General features: G+C 35.5%; 1 protein-coding gene across 2 annotated transcripts in view; it reads right to left on the bottom strand.

Annotated features, from left to right (window-relative positions):
- EXOC2 (exocyst complex component 2) overlaps positions 1-21,978 on the bottom strand; it is a 125,572-nt gene that overhangs the window by 13,941 nt on the left and 89,653 nt on the right. The gene's annotated exons all lie outside the window — the stretch shown is intronic.

The following is a 21,978-nucleotide window of genomic DNA, read 5'->3' as shown; positions in this document are numbered from 1 at the left end:
TAAGAACTCAAAGGAGATTAGGACTACTGGGATTGCAAGAAATAATTAGGTGTTCCTGACCTTTCATAGCAGGCTCAGTCCTGCAATAACTGCAGGATCAGTGAGCTCAGTACCAGCACAAATATTTCCTCAGTTTCTTCGACAGGTTTTACAATTTAAGAGCAAATAATTCAGCACAAACTGTGCAAAGCTATGCAGTGTAGACACAGTCTATGTATATGAAACTGCAGTTGCCTTAATTGCAGCATTTAATAACCTGAAAGACCTTGTCTTGGTAAGCTAAACAAGCCAAAGACAGAAAGAACATGCAACAACACTCTAAAATTCCAATTAATGGAACCAGACAGGGAAAGAAGGGAGAGCTATGCAAGGTGAAGGGCAACACAGGCACAAGAAAGAAAGAAAAGAGTAAGTGAACTGACCATCAGTGAAGTTAGGCTGGAAATAAAAGGTCAGTGTGTAAAGGTTTGCTCTAAGCTATGAAATATGTGGTTTTATGACAGTCATTGCTGCTGGGGGGGCCAGTTTCCTACCACAAATAGAACATAAGTAAAAAGGGTATTTCCCCCCAGCCCTTTCTTTTGTCTTATTTGTGAAGGATTTGATTTTTGGATGTGGAGACAAAGCCAAACATATTGGAATGTCAGGACCTGCAGGCATAGTTAGTAACTGTACTATATTTTGAAAAGTTACAATTAAAAAATATCCAATTTCTGATTTATATCACTGTACTGTTTGTGGCAGGCTTTGCTGAAGCAAAGTATTACTTTTCTGGAGTATGATTCACTGGTAATACAAGCAGTGGCATCCAACTGTGAATTTGTTGTGAAATTCATTTCAAAATGAAAAAATTCTGTCTAGAATAGAATTTTTGTGCAGCTTTCTCTACAACTGTTCAGCAGCCCACGCAATTACAGTTTTTGGGACACCATGCTGCCAGTCCTATTATACAGCACTGAAAGCTAATGCACCATGTAACTGTAGGTTGCAACTATTAGGCTAATCAAGTGAAACATAACATTCTTAAGTCTAAAATACCTCTTATTTAGCATATTGAAGCACAAATACAATGCCTTTCTACTGCTTCTGACAGAAATGTGTTAAAGAAAGTCTCAATAAGCCCTTGCAATTTCTCTGAGGAAAATGTTATTATTCTGTTACAACATAAATGCATTCCACTCCCACTCTATTCTTAATACCAAAGACTGAATTCTGGAATTCTACCTGCCACTAACAAAGCCCCAGCATTGCTCTAAAGAAAAATGGATGGGAAGACTTAAGACATAAAAATGAAGGACAGTTTCAGCCATCAACTATCACAATGGCTGACAGAAACTAAAATAGCAACTTCCAATTCTGGACTCTCCACTTCTCTGGTACTTTCTACCAGAGAAATATATAACAAAATTATTCATTAAATTCCAGTTTACATGACCTATTAATTTTATTTTTTATTTTTTTACAACTTAAATGTGTCAGTCTATGTTACAAAGCAATTTTAGAAACACTGTAAAGTTGTAGCAAAGATGACTGTGTGAATGATGGGAAAAGCAGAAGGGAAAAAGGTTTGTGGTTCTGAGGAGTAACAGAAACCAAACTTTCAGCTTGCCAATACAGGAGTCATTCAGGAGATCTTCAGATGGTGTAGTGCTACCAGTTGTCCCACTTGTAGTTCTCAGAGATATGTTTCCCCCAAGTACTTATATGACATCGTTATACTACGAAACCCCCAAAGTGACTGAATAATCCTGCAAGAGCTGGGACTTACACATACCACATGTGTAATTTTAAAACACAGGGAGGCTACAAAAACTTGCATGCAAAAAAAGAGCAAAGGCTGCACACAGAGTAAAACTGAACTCGTCAAGCTGCTTTTTCTGTGCCAGAAGCTAACACGGGTCTTCAAATGTTCCCAGTCCTTCTACAGTAAACTGATAGTGTGAAGGATGATGTGAGCTTCAAACACTTTTTAAGCCTTCTGCAGGCTCAAGAGTTCAAAGAATGAACTGAACTTCAGTGAGGACAACAGAAACATACAGGAAATTTTAACCCAGGCAGACTGAGTTTGACACACTTTTAACTCTTGTGAGATTGGAACCTCATTTGAGATTGACAACTGGGAATCCAGCCTTGCTGCAGCCTCTCACCAAACCAGCCCTTTAGCCTGCCTCTTGGTTTGCATGCAAAAATGAGGAGGAAAGGATAAATGCACATAACTTAAGAAAAAAGCAGGTGATGTCAGCAGGTACCTCTGTTTATCAGCAGTAAACCAGACATGAGGATGAGAGGCTATGAAGGGTCAAAAGAAAAGAAAAAAGGCAAATTTAGTTAAAGAGAAATCACGCAGGAATACTGAAAGCTACTGGTCCTTTCTGGAAGAGCTAGAAAAGCCATCCACAGGAAATTTTACAGATTGACAGCTGCCTTTTTTTTTTTTTTTTAAATAAAGAAGACTGAACAGTTCTTATTATGTTGACTAAGCTACCAGTCCTGTTTCACGACTGAGTTGACTGCCTTATTAGAAACTTAAGCTCTGAGGGACTGAAACAGAAATGAGTGTTGGGTAGGCACAGAGCCACCAATTTAGGGAACAACAGAGAGCATTCTGAGACCATTCTGTAGGTCAACACTTAACTGGGCAAGTAACTGCAGCTGGTGGTAGCAATGTTTCTTAGTACTTCTGTAAAGAGAGCACTAAATTTGTTGGCCTTAAGGCTTGAGCATGACTTGGTAGAGATAAGAAAACTGATGCCTGGGAGTCTGAAGTTTTGCATTTTAAGACACATCCAATTGTACGCAATATTTTTCTACAATTTATTGCTCTGTTTGGTGGGTTACACCAGTTACAGTCAATTAGTCTGAAACCTCTTTTTTTCCTGATTACTTTTTAATGAAAACTTTCCTGAAAAAAAGAATAATGTACAGAATTTGTTGATCCAAAAAGATTAATATTTTTCATATCTAGCTGCAGAACAGCAATAATTGCCTGTTCCTGGACATTTAATTTGCTACTCTGATAGTAAATTTAGAGGAGGGTGAATGCTAAAAAGTATTTCATCTGGTCTGTTCTAATGAAGGAACTGGCTTTTAAGTTTTTATATATATATATTCTTTACAGTTACATTACACCCTATTGCCAGATTTAAGCAAAACGGTATTGGAAATGTTAATTTCTAAGCTTCATATATATCACGCCAAACTTTACAGCATGTCACACACGAAGTGTTCTGAACTGTATGTCAGTTAAGCTCCCGCAGCTCTTCTCTAAGTTTTTAATTTGCTATGTGAAACTGTTGGAAAAAAAAAAAAGCTGCACACATCTACTGCAAGTCGTTAATCAGTGCTGCGTAGTGCACATTAAAAAGGAAACTAATGAATGGTATCCACAAAGCCATGTAGATGTAACTTCTTTAAACAGTCTGATTTTAACTGTTAAATTTCCTCTAGGTTCTGGCTGCACTGCAGCTACAATAGCAGTATTTAATACCTGCTTTAACTAAAATTATTCTGCCACAATCTCTAGTGTGGTCACACTCTTCCCCAATGCAACTCCTGTTACAGAAGGATAGTTAGCAATATTCCTTTTGGGATGGCAGACAATTATTTGTATTTCTGCAGCTCTTGAAAAGGCAGACTGTACTCTGCAACACACCGAGTGAGCCCTGTCTTGCCCTGTGCAGTTCATGTGGGAATTTCAAGCTTAGATGGATCCTCCTGACAAACCAAGCTGCCCCACACACCACAAAATTTCACTTTTCAATCTAACCTAAACAATAACTTCCAGCTAAAATCAAGTAATCTCTTTCCAAACCCCAAATATTTAAACAGGTAAGGCAGAAAGGCTGGGAGGGAGAAGAGGCTCTACAGAGTAAAACACCGTCTGAGGTCACAGCAGGTCAGAAGAGCAGTCAGCACTGCCTCCATGCAAAACCTGATTGAACAATTTTAAAAAAAAAAGGTTATCTGTGCAGAAGTGTTTTGGTAGAAAAAATTTAATTTACAAGATCTACAGATAATTCCAGGCTTCCCATACTTATGGATCACTGCCTGACACCTCCAGTGCATGCAAAGATCTATCAACTACCTCATCCCAAGAAATGAACAGGAAACAGCACAGAATAAAAGTGAAAATTCAAATGAGTAACAAAAAAATTTTATTTTTAGGGTGCAGGATTCCAAATAAACATGACTTATAATGTACCTTACATATAAAATATTTCAGACTCAGGGTACTGCATTGTGAAGTACATATAGGAAAAACCAGTTTATATTACTGGGATTTTCCAACATTGGGAAGTATTGGGAAGGCATTTATAAAGGAATATTCCTTATATGAAGGAACAAACTTATTACCTGAATTTTTCAGAGCACTTAATGTGGCTTTGAACAAAAAAACCCAAAACCAATATGGATTTAGAATCAAGTGCCCAGGATGACATGAAAAAGGTTGCCATCTACTATGTATGAGGATCAACAGCACGGCGTGCCTGAGGCTGCATTAAACGCATTTAAAAAAAATGTATTGGCCCCCCAAACTATTCAGAAATCTAATATTTATAACCAGGGAAAGTTTAATGTCTGTTTAATTTTGTATGTTCCCAGAATAACAAACTGTAGTTGCCTCATTAGAAAATGTCCTAAATGATTTAATGTTTCTGGAAAATTATTTTAAGAGCTAGCAACTATTTGCAATTACTACAGTAAATGTGATACCCCATTTAGAAATGTAGTCTTTTAATTTCCCAGCAGCCTACACCTCTCAGGATAGCTCCCTAACTTATAGGAATAGACAGAAACCTAACTTGTTTGCATGCATGAGCCTTTCATGAACTACAGCACTGGTACATGAGTATGTTATGCTATTTTACTGAAGTGCCCCCACCCACACAGTGATATAATCTAACCTGACACCCCACAGATGCTAAAAAAAATATGTATCTATTAAAAAAAAAGAAATGTGACTTGGAATTTCCCCATGGACATAACAAAGCAGCTTACCTTTATTCTTTACAGCAGCACAAAGGTTTCTCCCTTAAAAGACAGTTGATAGGAAATCAGCTTCAGCTAACAGTGGCCTGTTTTCTAAATTAAGGCAGCCAGAAAAGCCTGCTTATTTCTTCCTAATTACTAAAAATACATTTGCCATCATGCTTTGTTGTTTGCCCTGAATAAAAACATTTCCAGAAAACTGCTTGCAGGATGCTAAGAGCAGAACACGTATCTCGCAGTAGCTCTCAAAATACAGGAGATCCACCAGGTCACAACCTTTATCACCACCTAAGTGGCCTTATTTGTTTATTCTATTCCTTGCTCATTTTGACCCACTAATATTCTTCAATCTGATTTTAAAAAAGTTAATAATTAGTAGCTCTCACAAACCAAATAATAAGCAGTGCAAATAATGGCTTTCATTTACTTATTGCTTCTGTTTGCCCAAAGAAATACAGATACCACCTCCTAGAGATTTAAATGGACATTATCATGGTCAGTAAATTCCTTACTTCGCAGTAAGATTTATGCAGTCTGATTGGTAACACTATTTTTACAACCTTCAAACATTATTATAAGTGTTTTTAAAAATATGTGCATAGTATATTAACAAATACATACAGATAATACCCTAAGTACCATTAAAAAAATACCATATCTGAGGCAAAGGTAAGTTAGTGGAAAGTAATTATTTAAGACCAGTCTAGAATGAAAGACATAATTACAGCATTCACAGAGTTTTATGGATCCATATGATACACCTGAGCCAAGTTAAATGTCATACAACTGCTCCATTGTCATTAAAGCAGAAAAACCCACTTAAAAATAGGGACTCCAGAATCTCATTTTAATTTAAATGAGAATGTGAAATTTCTCACTAGGCCACTTCCTGCTATTGCTGGAAACATTCCCTCCTTTAAACGGAGATGGATTTCAAGGTACTGTACTTAATGTTGTTTTGAAAGCACATTAAGAAGAAAATGTGAACGTGTAGGCAAACTGGAAACTCTCTGGAGAGATTACCCACTTATTTAACCACATTTCCTGTTTTTTAACCCATTTGTCCTAAGTCAGTCCTTAGAGTACTGACAAAAATAGATACAAGTGTGCTATAAATAGTTCATTAGCAGGTTTTTCTCGGTAAAACTGAAAATGTTTTGATAATCTATTGTTCTCCATACTAATTAAACTGTGAATCAGATTAATGTTTTCTCGAAATTTTTGTCTGCATAGCTCATGTTAATTATAAATATAGAGTGCCTTGGGAATCTGAGAAAAAGTCCCAAGAACTAATAGTGACCTAAAAAATAGCTATCAATAATTGAAATTTAATGAAAAAATTACTGGTAACCTATGTGGTGAAGTGCTTTTACAAACAACAGTTCTGAAGCAAGGGAAGAGGCTGATCATGCAGTCAGAACCTTTTAAAAATTTTTGAGATCTGAAGGCCAGAATACTACATCATTGAATTAGTCACCTTGCACTTATTTTCAGCCATGGTAGTGTGTTCATCTAACACAGTGAATGTTATTTGAAGGACCTGACATAAGCAGCCACAAAACTAATTTCTAAAAATATTAAATGTGAAGGCTTTTCAGACTTTTTTTACCTGTAGTTTTTGAACTATTTTAATTCAATCAATAGAAATTATGCCATGACAATCAAAGAACCTGAAAGTTTCTATCTTCCAATTGCCTTGGAGTAGCACGAGCTCTAAAGACTGCCAATAGTGTGATTAGTACCTTTGTCTATGCATTAACTTCAGTCTACAAGAGGAAAACACCAAGAGAATAATACTGGTTCTGATCCTTCTTGCACAGCCCAGACTGAGATATCTTTAAAATTGAAGCTGCCGAGACTGTTCTGAACCTTCTGCTATCCCATTCAAACCACAGGGTACAGAATTAAAGTTGAAGAGGTCTACCCAATATTGTTGCTTTCCCTACAGATATTAAACTCCACTGCTTCTGTAATGGGATAGAATACAATTTCCTTTATTATTAAAAAGGAGCAAAATCTGTTAATTGTGAAAGACTACAACAGAAAATGCAAAACCCAACGGTGCTTCACTTGGGAAGGAGAGGTGTTTGTTAGCATCAAATACCTAAAAGAGAAACAGATAGCTGGAGGCCAATTTGTTTTGTATGCATGTTCTTGCAAGGATTTTGTTAAGAGATGGATTTATTTTCACTTCCTCCAAACACAGTAACAAAGCATAAAGGACATTTTACCAATCCAGACAAAGGTCTTGAAGAAAAGATGCTGCATATCATAATTAGAATTGAAACATGAAGACTCTCAAACTGCACAAATTTTTGCAGAATCAGTCAAATTTCAGCCCACTAATCAGGCAATAAAGAATGTAAATGGTGAAAGAACAACAACCAAAAAAGCCCCAAACCCCTTAAACCAAAAAGTCCAACACACCAATGTAAAAAAATACCTAATTCAGAGGTTATAGCCATTCATACCCCTCCATCTATGCATACACAGGTTTCAGCTCACTCAAATCACCACTGGTTAAGAAAAGCATCCATGATCCTCATGTGAACCCAGTACTTGAGATACATGACCCACAGAAATTTGTCTTTTTGCTGTTGTCATTTAAGTAAGAGCAACATAGTCTGGCAGAGTTACAGCCTTTACAGTGCTCTACAAGCGCAAGCACCAATGTGTGACTGTAACCCATGAAAGCAACCTGGTGTCAGAACAAGAATACAAACACTTTACAGCCAACAGTGCACTGCTCTGTAGATTTAGCATTACTTAAAAATACCTTACCATTTTTTCTACTTCAGCATTAACAGCTTTGGGGATGCTAAGTGGTTTTTTTTTTTTTTGGTGTTGTTGAATTAAAGTGGCTATATGTTTGACTTAAGGGAAAACCCAATAGTAGAAATTAATTACAACTATTAAAGTAGGTGGTTTGAGGAAGATGAAAAAAAAAAATTGCACTACAAGAAAAGACTTTTCACCCAACTAAAACATACCATCTAAACCAAACCCATTTTTCTTCCTGAATGGAAAAAAAAAATCAGGTTCTGAAGAATGAAATTTATGCGTGAGACACTTAGATATAACAAACCCTCCTTCTTGACAAGAAAATGAATACATCTATGGATGACTCAGTATTACCTGAACTTTATCTACCAGCAATCCATTTGCTGTAGAATGCTGCTTCTTTTTCCAGAAGAAAAATGTTTAACAAAATTCTTCCCTCTGCCCGCCTTGATTTTCAGCATATAAAAGTCACAGCATTATGTATCTAAGTTCTACTATCACTAGATCTTTACTATAAGAATAATTTTAATGCTAAAGGATTTTCTTTTGATAAAGAGACACTATTAATGGCCAACAGGTAAGGTGCTGAAAACAGGGCACATGTCCCTGGTATGACCAGGTTCCCACTGATTTTAGCAATTTGCAAGACAGGACTGTGATCCTTCTGTGTGTATCCAGGAAATGTAGCAGAGTGGAAATTTAACGGCTCTTTCCTGGTCACAGAAGGTTCTTAATTTTCCAAAGTCTGTAGGTGAAAGAAACACTGACACAATATTGCATATAAGAAGGAACAGACTACAATGTGTATATAAATATTTGTTATGTATTGGACATATTTTTAAACAGCTGTGTGTATCAACAGTTTTTTCATGAAATAAAGAATGACTATGCTGACCAATAAACACCTCTGCTTCTTAAAAGTTCTTTTCCTATTTTTTTTTTCAGATTTAAGAAAAATGGAGAAAAATGGAGAAACAGACCAGCTGGTGGGTGGTAGACAAATGAAGAGTATCATCATCTTGTAAAACTAGTACCTACATTATCTCTGGAGCCTGGCACTCCAGTACTGTAGCCTTTTTGCCATTTTTTTTTCCAAATTCTTCACAAGTGAGCCTCTTAAGAAAAAAACAAACACCTGTACCCCTTGACAACTTTGACATAGGCTTCCAAAAGCCTGAGTGTGGTAACTCATCACACCTGGGGGTCACTGCCACTCCCAGACCTCTCTCACTTTACAGAAGTGAAGTCACACCTACAGTGCTGTCAGTGGGGCTCAAAGTCAGCAACACAGACTAACCCCTTCAGACTGCCCCCAGAGATCCCCATACAGGAAGATTTATGTAATGACAAGAATGCCAATTTAAAAAGGTGTTCCACAGATAAAAGAGTAGTTGTATTCACCTCATAAAGATACAGGATGACCAATTTAACAGGAAGAGCCAGTCACTCCTTTAATTGTAAGGCAGACTAAAAATCAACATCTCTATCAAAACTGAGAACAGTTGAATCCAAAAATCTCAAGCAGTATTTCCTTTCATTAACACAAACCAAGCATAGTCTGCAAGAATATTCATTTATTTCTTTCAAACACATCATTTTTAAGGCACCCTGAAGGTGTCCTTTCATGATTTTATAAAACCTAAAATTATTAAAACCTTTCAAAACACAGACTCACTCAGGAAACTGTGTGTTCTTCTCATAATTCCTGCAGTCACTGGTATTGTAATAATAGCCTGTCAAACGCAAAATGACAGCAATTTCATAAATGAAGAATGGGCTTACAGATATACTATGTTTATGAATTTACTTTGGTTGTCACTCAAATATTATTATTATAAGAAATGATAAAACTGAAGTCAATTGATCCAAAAGGGACTAATTTCACAAACAATATTGCTTGGAACAATACAGACACTAATAATTTTAGTGTCCAGCTTTGCTCTGCATCTCTCTAACCCTCAAGTTACTGAAAAAAATTTAATTACGTGTGAAACATGTCCTGCATTTATTAGTGACTTATGACAAATAAACTTGGGTAAGAGAAAGAAAAGACAAAATTGGCAAGTGAAAGTAGAGTATGGACCTTTTAAAAGACTTTTTTTCAAGTAAGCAACTTCAAAAATGGTGCTTTGAGAGAAAGCTTATGAGCAGCACTAAGATGCACAGTTTTCATGTTTTGTACAGAATGTTTTCTTATTAACTTTGATGATTTTTTGGAAGTTGCTATTTCTATTGAATCATACAAATATATAATGATAACAAGCAGGTGGCAATGCATAATTATAAAAACCCCAATACTTTTGGAACTTGATTCTGCAAACGTCTGTGAATGTTCTTAACTCAAAAAATGGAAGCAGTCCCTACACTAAAAAAAGCACAGAACAAGTTCTTCACCACTTCCAAACTGCTTTGTGTACCAATTGTACATGAAATACATGAAAGTATATGAAATTTTTATTTGTCATTAGTAACTAAATTCAGCAAGTTGGCAACCAAATCAAAGCCACTGTATTAATTTACAAACAATAATGGGGAGCAGTATTTAGCAGGCATGATGGAAGTATCAAGTCATGGGAAAAAGCTGACTGAAGAATAGGATTTTGATTACAGATTCAGTGGATTCTTTGGAAAATGTAGTAGAAGTTGTGCTCTGCTTCATTTCACCAAATTCTCAAATTTGATTTCTATGGTAAAATCTAGTTGTTACTTGTTTTTGAAGTGCATTTCGCACAGAATCACATAGAATTTGGTTCTTTTTCCACAGACTTAATAACTTGGGATGACCTTTAAGGGGTAATCACCATTTTGCCTTTCAGCCAGCCCTTACTTCCACCAATGTACGTATTTAAAAACTGCAACACGTACTGTAGTCAAATGCATGTAGATCAGCGTATCAGGAATAATTACTCACAAGAGTATACCTTAAATTTATGGCAAAAAATGCCCTAAGTTGATTTTATGTATAGCTTTACTTATCTGTCTGCATAAATAATCAGTTGGTTATTTAACTGTGTTTGAACCAGATAATAGCAGCTTTTAGAGATGTTACTGCAGAAAAAGAAAACCAACCAAAACTCCAACAACAAAACCACCCAACCAAACACCAACAATCAAACAAAACAAAAAACCCCACCACACCTTACTGTCTTCTAGTCTGCTTGAAAAAGGAGAAAGTGAGAGAAAATTGTTGTAGGACATATAGAGTATTCAGTGAGATCACATATTAATCTTATTTATTAGTGTGAAGGTGAGAACTTGCACTCACTTCCAGTGTTACTATTTAATTGTTTTTTCACTTACAAGCTTTACTGAATCCCTACAGAATTTTGAAAAGGGCATGGATTTGAAATGAAGAATGTTTCTGCATGACCTGAACAATAGATTCTTAAAAATTATTTAATCCAAAATCAACATTTGGAAGCTATCTTGACTCAGGAGTGACCCACAATAACTGGAAAGCTTAAGATTTTCACAGTTCAAAGTAAAGGCTTTTAATATTTTTGAATTACTTCAACTGCTGAACAAACCCAACACTAATTTCATCCACACATCCATAAAGTTTAAGTGTTTCATTAAATTTAAATTGCTATTCATTGTATAAAGAAATTTTAAGCTAATGAAATGTTTTTTATTACAATGGATCTGCTGTACTGTTAGAAGCCGATCATATTTTCCCACTTAAAAAGTAGGAGTTCAAGGGCTTGATAACTTGGCTACTGAAGGAATATGCTCCAGGCTGAATTTTATATAGAAATTTTGTATAGAAAGCTAAGGCTTTTTGTTACACTAGAATTTTTAACTTAAAAACACGCACACAACCCTGGGCAGAAAATGTTATGAAGTACTGAGGAGACAGCCATTTTCCCACTGTGCTAGTAGAACTCTGCAGGTCTGTCCAGTGACAAGGTTCATTTTGGAGACTGAATTTTCATCAGTGTTTTTAAAATGTTAAATCTGATAGCATACTTAACTACTGCACACGTTCAGGGTTTAGGAAATAATAGTTTTTACTGTTCCCCTTTCATCTTGAAATCAGTATTATTTTATGCTTGACCATGGACCCCTTAGGCAAAACTTCAAACCATAACCAAGAATGTGAACTGACCAGTGGGTTCAGTAAGGGCATCAAGGTTATTGGACTGAGCTGCTGAGCTGCCTGGGGCAAATTCTAGATGTTTCAAGATGATTTTCTGCATCTGCACAGGAGGTAGTATAATGCTGTATTTTATATGGTCCTTGAAGAATCTCCACCACAAGACACTAAGCACCTTTATCAGGGGAGATCACTCACTGTTACGGATTGTTTCTAATGACTACCTGCATGCTAAAGGTTAATAAGACAAAACCATTCTCTAAGCATAACAATGTGAATTATAGGAACTACACAGGCAGGTCCATGGGATGAAAAGTCAAGGCACAGGAAAGTCTGGTAATTTTGATGGAGATGAGTTTATTTGGACCAATACCAAAGTTTTAACTTGGGACTTTCCATCTAAATATTGCACACAAATCTCTGACTACAAACACCAGCAAACCAACTTCTTCTACAGACCAACATTAAATTTGAGCCACATTCACCTATGAACAGGTAACAGCAACACAATTGCGCTTCACAAATATTAATCATGACCTGTAAATGCTTCTTGATCTTATAGGGTTCCTATGTAGGCTGCCTTCTGAAACTGTGACAGTGACCTGAGTATGATCTGGGTAAAGATTGCCAGAGTGACTTAGAAACAGTTCTGGGTAGAAGAAGAGAACAGGCACAAGATCTTTTGGCAACTAACGCTACCCAACTGCATATTCTGAGAGAAAAAGTCCCTACAATTAGCACACCTGTGGAAATAAATCTTTGAAGGAAGAGAATAAATCCAAGCTAAAAAGCCTAACTAGGGACTCCAGAACAGCTAATAGTTTGGGACTACAGGCAATTTTACTTTTCATGGGACTTTGCCCACTCCACTAGTTTTCATTACACCTCAGTTTGTTAAAGATTGCCACGGAAACTAACTTGAGCATTACCAAGATAATAAAAAAATCTAGTTTCTAAGAATAACAATTAAAGGAGCAGTCTAATACAGCTCACTCAAACACCTCATTCACAGCCAAGGTTTGAATTTATTTTGGCTCATAACCCAACTAGTAATGAAATAAAACCAAGTAACAGTAATAGTGACTATTGACTTGGAGTTCTAATCTTTTTGGCCTATGTTCTTCTTATACCTCCCTCACCTCCCTAGTCTTTGGTTCTGGCTTCCAAACCCATCTGAACCAACCCCATTGAGTTCTTACTCTCACACACTTCCATCCATTCATTTCTGCTCAGTTATCTAACATGCAAACCCAATCTGCCTGTGCTCCAAAACTATTCCCTGCATCATTCCATAATACTGGGGCACCCAAAGAATTCAGTAAATCAGACAGGAAACATAAGGATGCCATTTGTGCCTATCAAATGCAACATAAATATGAAAGCATTCACTGTGCCAACAAGCTAGACCATGGAGTATTGTTTTATTGATAACAATATTTATTATTACTTTTATTGAAAGGGTTGAGACAGTACAAAACTTGCGTGGATACACCCTCATTCATGCTTGTAAATAACGAGTGCTGGAAGAGGGGGGAAGAAATACTTGCCCTTTCTCCTCTATGCATTATTGATTCCAATCTCCAATTAGCTTTCTGCTTTGAACAATGCAGGGATTAGATCCTATTACCAATGACAGACATAAAAATACTAAATGATATTAGAAGATCTTAAGTGTTTCTCAGAGAGTATGCCTGAGGGGCTAAAAAAATTTTAGGTCTCCTCGTAACAGAATCAAAAACAAAACAAAACAAAACAAAGGTTGTTGACATTAACACATGTCCTCACAGAGGTTGACTATATAAACAAGAAAATGCTGAAATGATGAGAAGTATACAAGTTCCTACAACTGGCTAAACAACAGAGGAGACTTCAGAGCTGTCAGACATGCCTGGTAAGTAAATCCTCTGAAGTTGCAGTAACTATTATCTCATTCAGGTATTAGAGTGACTTGTCATACCATCAGTTAGAACAGGTACATAAGCAGATACAATTCTCAAGCTACAAGACTAAACTGCCATCTGACCAAGGAATCACTGCAAGACTGCAAGACTCTAAAATGAGATCTATCTCATTATCTATCATTTTAGAGATAGAAGAATTTTACACACATGCTTTTCCCATCCCTAAAGCAATACAAATGAAGTCTGGTTTAGGGTCTTCCAACTTTTCAAAGAAGACAGATGCTTTTCTCAAATACGTTATTTCCCTTTTAAAAATACATCTTGCTTAAGCAGTCAATTTTCATATCTGCTGACCATTTAATTTTATAGTTTGAGAAGAATGCAGGTTTCCCAACTTCTAATGAAAAAATACCGAAGTCAAAATGTTTTTGGAGTTTAATAGGCTTTAGCAAGACATAGACACATAAGACAGAAATGCCATAAGGTATCCTAGCAAGAAGTTTGATAGGTAAAACCCAAAAGAAGCTGGAAGAGTGATGGATAGCAGGCTAGTAAACAACTAGTGGTAGGCTTAATAGCAGAAAATGTCATAAATCAGAATTGTGAGGGAGGGAGGACATGTGAAAACCAAGAGGAAGCATAAGGTATAAATCAGATAAGATGCAGATAAACTCTCCTGAATACGTGTACATGTGGAGTCTAAAGGCTGATGAGACCAGGCAACAAAAACTTGAATCAAAATTAGCAGCAGAAAATCTTGCATGCAAGAAGTTGGAGAAGCATAAGAAGATATCTAATAAAGTCAACATACAAGTGCAACTTAGTATGTAGCAAGTGGAAAATGTGATGTCTATCCAGGATGGTTTCTAATGGGATTTCTATAATAGCCAGAAATTAAAGGCAATGTGTCAGCAGAAACTACAGGAAGCTGAAGGGCCATTGCCTTCCTCTGCTCTCATCTTTCACAAGGACAACATGGATTCCATTTCACCAGCTAGAATAATCCTTAAAATTTTTAATTCAGACACAAATATAATACGAAAACACAGTGTTGTCAGAAGTGAGAAATAGATTGAAACCTAAATGCCTCAAAGTGAAATTGAAAAATAATTTCAAGTTAAAATGAAATTACACAAATGAAGGTATTTTGACACATGCACTGAAATTTGTGCTTATGTTTCAAGCAGCAAATTAGTTTTTTACAAAAAAATGGCAGGGCTACAAATATGAGGGCCCCTGACTTTACAATTTTAGTACATGATTCTACTCTGTGAAGAATTACATGCAGTAAAACAAATGCATGAACTGTAGTCATTCAATGCATGGATTGTTACATTTGCTGATTGAATGGGTCATATAAGGATGAATTATTTCAACTCAACCTAATGCAAATTTGATTGTTATATAGTTGGTATTTCCTTACCAGAAGCACAAAACTTCAATTTACTAATGTACGTTGCAAGAGCAGTTAGCTTGAATGAAAACCAGCATATTTTAACTGGACTATTTAAAGACTGCTGTATATAAGAATCCTCTTATGTCATAAATAAACTACTAGCATTTTGTAACAAAACCCCCCAAAATTACAGGTCCTTTAGCAATTTCATTTGCCAGTACAGAAGATTTTTTTCCCCTTAACATATGCAACAGACCTGCAAAACATTGTTTTCTTCCTGTTCACATAACATGGCACATTCTATTACTGCATGAAAATACGAGAATTTGGCCATACTAAAGCATAAAACTTCAGACAATTCCTAAAGAGAGGACATCAACAGATTGAGGCCTGTTGGAGTTCAAAATCATCTACCATATGTAACTAAGATAATTCTGGAGCTATCCTTTTAAACGGTTAGGAGAAATCTAAAGGGTTACAGAGATTTCAAACAAAACTATTTTGCACATTTCAGTCAAAAAGTAATTGCTTATTTCTAACAAAAAAAATAAAAAAAAGAAAGAAAGAAAAAGAAAATGATTTGTACTATATCCTAATGTTTTTAAGATGTAAATGCACTTGTCATCTTTCATGTAAGCAGGGTGCTAGTGCCCCAAATTAAACAAAAGAAGAAAAGTTAGGGTTGACAAGTATGTCACTGCGTAAGTACAAATTAAATATGCCTTTTGATATTTAATTTTTAACTGTTGAGTACCTTTTCATCAGGCTATTGCCATTAGTTTTTTATAAGATTACTAAATTAGACAAATAACAGATAAAAGATGTGACAAGTATAAAAAATCTGATTTAGCAGATCTGACGCACTTAATCTTTTACTGTGATAGAGGCATTTCATATATTTGAAATGTTTCAAACAATGATCTCTTAACACACCAAAGAAGAAATTCAGATATAACTTGGCTATATTCAATTTCTGCCAAGTACAGAATGAATATCTAAAAACCACAATCACCTTTCAGTTGAAAGTGCAAAATCCCAAAAACTTTCAAAGCAATGTGAAATTTTAAATACTACAGTCCCCCCCCACACCCCCATATCTGACAAAACAGGTGAAACACAGAAGATACAGATTTAAAAAAGATTGTTAGAATAGCAGCTGAAAATCTGTATGCTTGTGAAATCTGAGTGAATGCTGCTGAGTGATGCAGCCAGCATCTCAAAAGTAAGTTATGAAGAGATATCACCATTATCTGAATTGTTCAGGAAGAGAAATTAACATCACCCTTTTGTGTGGTAAACAAATCCTCACATACTACAGTCTTACAGAAATTAATACAGTAATTGCGTATGTAAACAAATTAAATATAATCAAACTTGCCATATTATGAAAAGTACTTTGACATTTGCATGCAAAAGCTCATATTAATAATCTAAAAGACTGAATGCCCACATAGTACAACTACCTTTGCTTATATTACAAAAATGTTAATGCACAGAAATCTTCTCTATCCCAATTCAGAGCAACCACCTCATTCACTCTTCAAAAGTCAACAGCCTTGCAAGTCAAAAAAGATCAATTTTTTAATATCAAATAAACCATGTAAAAATATAAATAAAAAAGCTGCTTAATTTTGTCACACGACTAAGACATAACTTAGGCTTTTTAAACTAGAAAGCAAAAATACACAAAACCCCACAATTTACTGTCAAAAAAGAGATGTATGAACAGGAACAAAAAAAACCCCTGTATGTTAAACTATCAGATTGACCAATATACACAAAAACCAATCTAAACACATACCTGGCAACTGATTAACACTATGTTTCCTATTGTTCCTTTCATCTCTTTTAATTATGTTAATAATGTAGAATAAATTAGAACAATGCTTCAAACAAGACAAAAGAACTAAACTACATTTCACTGCTGCTGCATGTTAAAATTGAAGTCTGTCTTGTAAAGATTCAGAAGTCTACATTGAAATTAAAGTGAAAACTTAAATGAGTTATTTATTAACAATAAATCTAATTAAGTTAATAAAACTGCCTTCTAACACCGGTAGTCACACCTTAGATCAAAATAAAGAGCCAAACAAAATCACTTTGTGTACAAGCTCTGACATTCAGATCTTACATACTGAAAAGTGCATGCATGTTGAAAAAAATAAACAGTAAAAGTTTTAGCACGTAGGCTAAATGAAAATTTGCCCCATGCAAACAATTTATCCTTTTTTATATTTAAAACTAACAAAAAGCATATGTATAAGGAAATATCTGATAATTATAGGACAACTGCCTAAATGAGCAAGGCATAAGCTTCTTCCACACTGACAGAAACAGGGTACCACACTTGAATAGTACATATTTTTCAAAGCTTGCTCAAAAGGCAGGCCTCTTAATTTTATTCTAAATTCTTCAGAACTGTTCATTTAATACAGTTATTCTCACTTTTGTATTTTCCTATGAATTTTATGATGCAAGAAATTGTCCCCAGTACTTACAGCCAGATGCCTGCAGAGCTGCCAATGATAAATAGTGTCAAGGTTTTTGGATAACACTTTTCTGAATGTTCTATAACTTACAAGATTTTAGCTAGTCAAATTAACCATGAATGTTCAAACTGACAGGATTCAAAGAAGGTGTTTTAAAGATAAAGGCAGAAACACTTAAGTGAGTTATTTACATGACACAGAAAACTCTGTGGACAGAAACCTACCTGCACCTTTTTTTCCCCACCCAGATTATGCTTCACTCACTTCTCAAATTCTGTAACAGCTCAGGATAGATTTTTGCCTGTATCAGTTCCACTTGATATAAAAAACACTTGTACTTCCAAATCAGCTGTCATTTTATTAAGCAAGTCAAGTGGGAAAAAATATTATTTAAAGATGGAATTATAAAGTACTGCATTTGTGTAGTTTTTCTTTGTGCATAACTTTTACTGATATGGAAAAGAAACCAAACAAAAAGCCAGACTGGAAAACAGAAAATTGTCTTACTGCGTTGGTCTACATGGCTCAACAACAATATTGGCAATAAATACATGAAATTTCTGTACAAGGAATTTATGTGGATTTGATTCCTTTTGCTGATGATGTCGACCTTGACTTTTGAAGCCTTGATTCTCAAAAAGAAACAACATAGATAACACTGTCAAGGCAGAACATTTAGGCTATTGCTGTGCTACCCAGTGGTATTTCATATATATAGCATTGGCTGTAGTGCTACTCCAAGTATACTGTAATTCATACATAACTTCTGTAAGCTGTGCCAAGAAAGTAAGCAGTAATATCAATAGGCTGTTATCCCTAGAGGATGAAAGTGCAAGATTGAGGGGATTTCTTTAATTACACAGCAGTGTCTGGTAAACTCACTTGCCTAGTGAGTATCAGATTTCTCTGTCCTTTTATTTGCACTTCAAGCCTGTCTCTTGTTTGAATAATCCCCTGCAATCCATTTATATTTCTAAATAAAAACGGATTAATTCCATTTAATTTAATTCCTAAATCCTACCCTAATTTATGTTTTTAACTTGCTCATCCAGTCCTGGTTTCCCACCTTGCTCCACCTCCATTCCTTACTTGATGCCAGTCTTCATCACAAGCTTTTTGTTTCAGTCTCTCCCTCTCTTGCCAGTTACATTATTTCTCAGCATTAGCATCCTTCTCCTGAATAATTCCCCAAACCATTACTTCCCAAAACCATTACTTCCAATAGTCCAGATAGGTGGCTTCTGCACCTTTCTTGTTCAGAAACAGCTGTAGTCTTGAAGTTCTGGACAGGACAGAAAATTCACCACCAGAAAATTCTTAATCTTATTCCTAACCAAATCATGAGTATCTTCATATGCACATTTTTGAAAATGTTCTTTGCAAAAGATGTATCATGGCATCAACATGCCCCAAATTCTGGTCAGATTTTCAATGGCCAGATGGGATGCTTGAAAGTTTCAGACTGAACCAGGGAAGTTATTTGCATTTTACCGTATCTTTTAAATATGGGCAAATTGATGGTTTGACCTCTTCTTTCCCTTCAGAAAAAGAACTATTCTTGTCAAAATTCACCTTTTTATTATCATCATTAGTACTATTTGAAAGCTAATGCAGAAACAGCACATAGAAAAAACTGAATGCCAAACTCTAATGTTCTGGCAATCATACAGTTTTATACACACACACAGCACTGCACATCACTGACAGCACCACTCAGGAACACAACAGGACCAAATAGTTTGCCCTGCCATTCATTTTCTTTTCCTGTTTTTTAAAATTAAGGCTATGAAAGTCAAGATCCAAACCAGGCAAATGAAAGAAATCAAATATTTACATTTTGCAGACATAAAGATAACTGAAAACAGATAATAACTTCCAATATACAATGTTTCTTAAAAAATCAGTATGTCACTCTTTAACAAATCCCTGAGCAAACGGTGTTTGACTCAAGTTAGACCCACTCTCAGTCATATGTATGCTATTTCAGTTTAATAAAGTGGGTATTTTTCAATGCTGTTGGAGATTAAGTGTAACATAGAGCTTTGTTTGTTTTGGGTTTTTCTAAGAGGAAAATAAAAAAGCATGTCTACTCCAGTATTAACTGCATTGCTTAGATTATGTATTGAGTAGATTTTCTGAATTAAAATCTTAGCGTACAATTTAAAAGCTGCTTGTGAACAGCAGTTTATTGAAAAAAAATCAATTATATGGCTCTTGGATGATCTTTTTTTGATTGAATACTGGGAGAAGTTCGATTCTCATTTGCCCCACAAAGAGGCTTTTTTCGTCTAGTCTTTTTTCAATAATTAAGCTCTGCTACCTTCATGAAGAGGTAGGTGACTTATTAATCACTTACTAATTTTATCTTCAGAGCACCAAATATTTCCAGGGTCATTGAATCATTGCTGTAATCAAGCAAACCAAAGGTCCTCAAAGCTACTCTTTGTCTGGGTTTTGGCTGGGATAGAGCCAATCTTCTTCCTAGTATCTTGTATAGTACTGTACTTAGCATGAGAATAATGTCGATAACACATCCACGATTCAGGTGCTGCTGTGCAATGCTTACACTAAATCCAGTTTCTCATGCTGCCCTGCCAACGAGTGGGTGGGGATCCATGAGAATCTGGGAAGAGACTGCTGGGCAGCTTTCCCTGACTGGCCAAAGGATATTCCATACCATATGATGTCATGCTCAGGATATAAACTAGGGGGAAAGCTGCCTGGGGATGGGCTGGGCATTGGTCACTTAGTGGTGAGTGACTATTTTTCATTTGCATCACTTGTTTTTCTTTCTTCTTCCCTGTGCTTTATTTGCCTCTTTGGTATTTTCCTTTTCATTAAAATTTATTATTATTATTTTATTTCAATTATTAAATTGTCCTTACCTCAACACATTTTTTTTTTTACTTTTACCGTTCTGATTTTTTCCTCATCACACCAGGGCAGGAGAGAAGTAACAGAGTGGCTGTGTGATGCTTAGTTGCTGGTTAATGTTAAGTCATAATACTTTTATACCAGTAGTCAACTGAGTACATTTGGAGAGTTAATTAATCAGAAGGGTAATTAATTATCAGGGTGGAGAAGCACAGAAGTGTCTATATGTTCTTTTTTAATATGTCCAACTTGGGGTTTAACAAAAAAACCCCAAACAACTTTTCTACTATTTTGAATTGGCCAACACTATCAAATGTAATCCTGAAGAGGTATCTCTAATATTCACTGTCTTCATTTTAATTTTTGCCACAAATTTACAGAGAAAGTATGTTAAACTAATAATGAATTGGACAACAGGAAGGCTAAGGCCCACCTGTATCAGAAATGCAATACTCCCTTTAAACAAAGAAAAGACTATAGAATAATCCTAAAGGCAATGTGAGCCTAGTAAGCAGATGCCAATGCACTAGAGATCAAGAAATGAGCATATAAAAGGCTGACACAAAGTCTTTGTCTTGGTTAGCTGGTGGGAATCCAAATGTGCCAAGTGAAAACATACTTCAAATATGATGACAAGTTATGTATTGTTCAGACACATTTTTGAACATGCAAGATGAGTATCTAAGTTATTTCCACAGTATGTTGTATCACAGCGTATATTCTGAGCACAAAAGTAGTAACAAGAGATAGAAGAGACACTTTTGTCTAAAGTAATAAACTCTATAATCCTTTTGCTTTTGAGCAAACAAGCACCTGCAGCTTTTGATTCACAGATTACCAGTGTGCCTCTTGTAACTGCCTCTATATCCAATTTTTAAGTACCACAGAATTTTTACTAAGTCTGCCACATACAACTCTGTGAAAAAAATCAAAACACGAATGTACAAATTGATTAGGACAAGATCACCTTCCAAATGCCATGTACTATGTCACTGCAACTAATTTCTACTTGGCATTAACCAGACATTCATGTCGTGAGGGATTTAAATGTATCCATTTTACACAGGACAAATTACATGTTCAAAGGACCTATTTGTGCACAATATTCACTACTGCAAAAAGAAAAAAAGGCAGATTCATTTATATATTATGCTCCCTCAAAACAGAGGATATTAAAGCATCTAAATGATGACTAACACCTCAGTCATTTAAAACACCTTATACCTGCCCTGCGATGGTTTAACATTCTTTGCTGAACTACTGTTATAATATGCATTTTCTCATAATTTTACCTTTTGAGAACTGTAATTACATCTATTATCAAAGTAGCCAGATTCTATTGGAAAATATCCCAAACTACCTCAACGAATTTCATAAGAAAATAGCAAAGATGGCTTTTATAATTCTTTCTATTATATATAAGCAATGAAGCAAAATAATCACAAAAAACAAGTA

Source organism: Pseudopodoces humilis, chromosome 1 (genome assembly GCF_049639895.1).
Source record: "Pseudopodoces humilis isolate 2021_Gansu_Grassland_sample_001 chromosome 1, ASM4963989v1, whole genome shotgun sequence".
Lineage (NCBI taxonomy): Eukaryota > Metazoa > Chordata > Aves > Passeriformes > Paridae > Pseudopodoces > Pseudopodoces humilis.
This window is presented reverse-complemented; position numbering and strand designations above follow the sequence as displayed.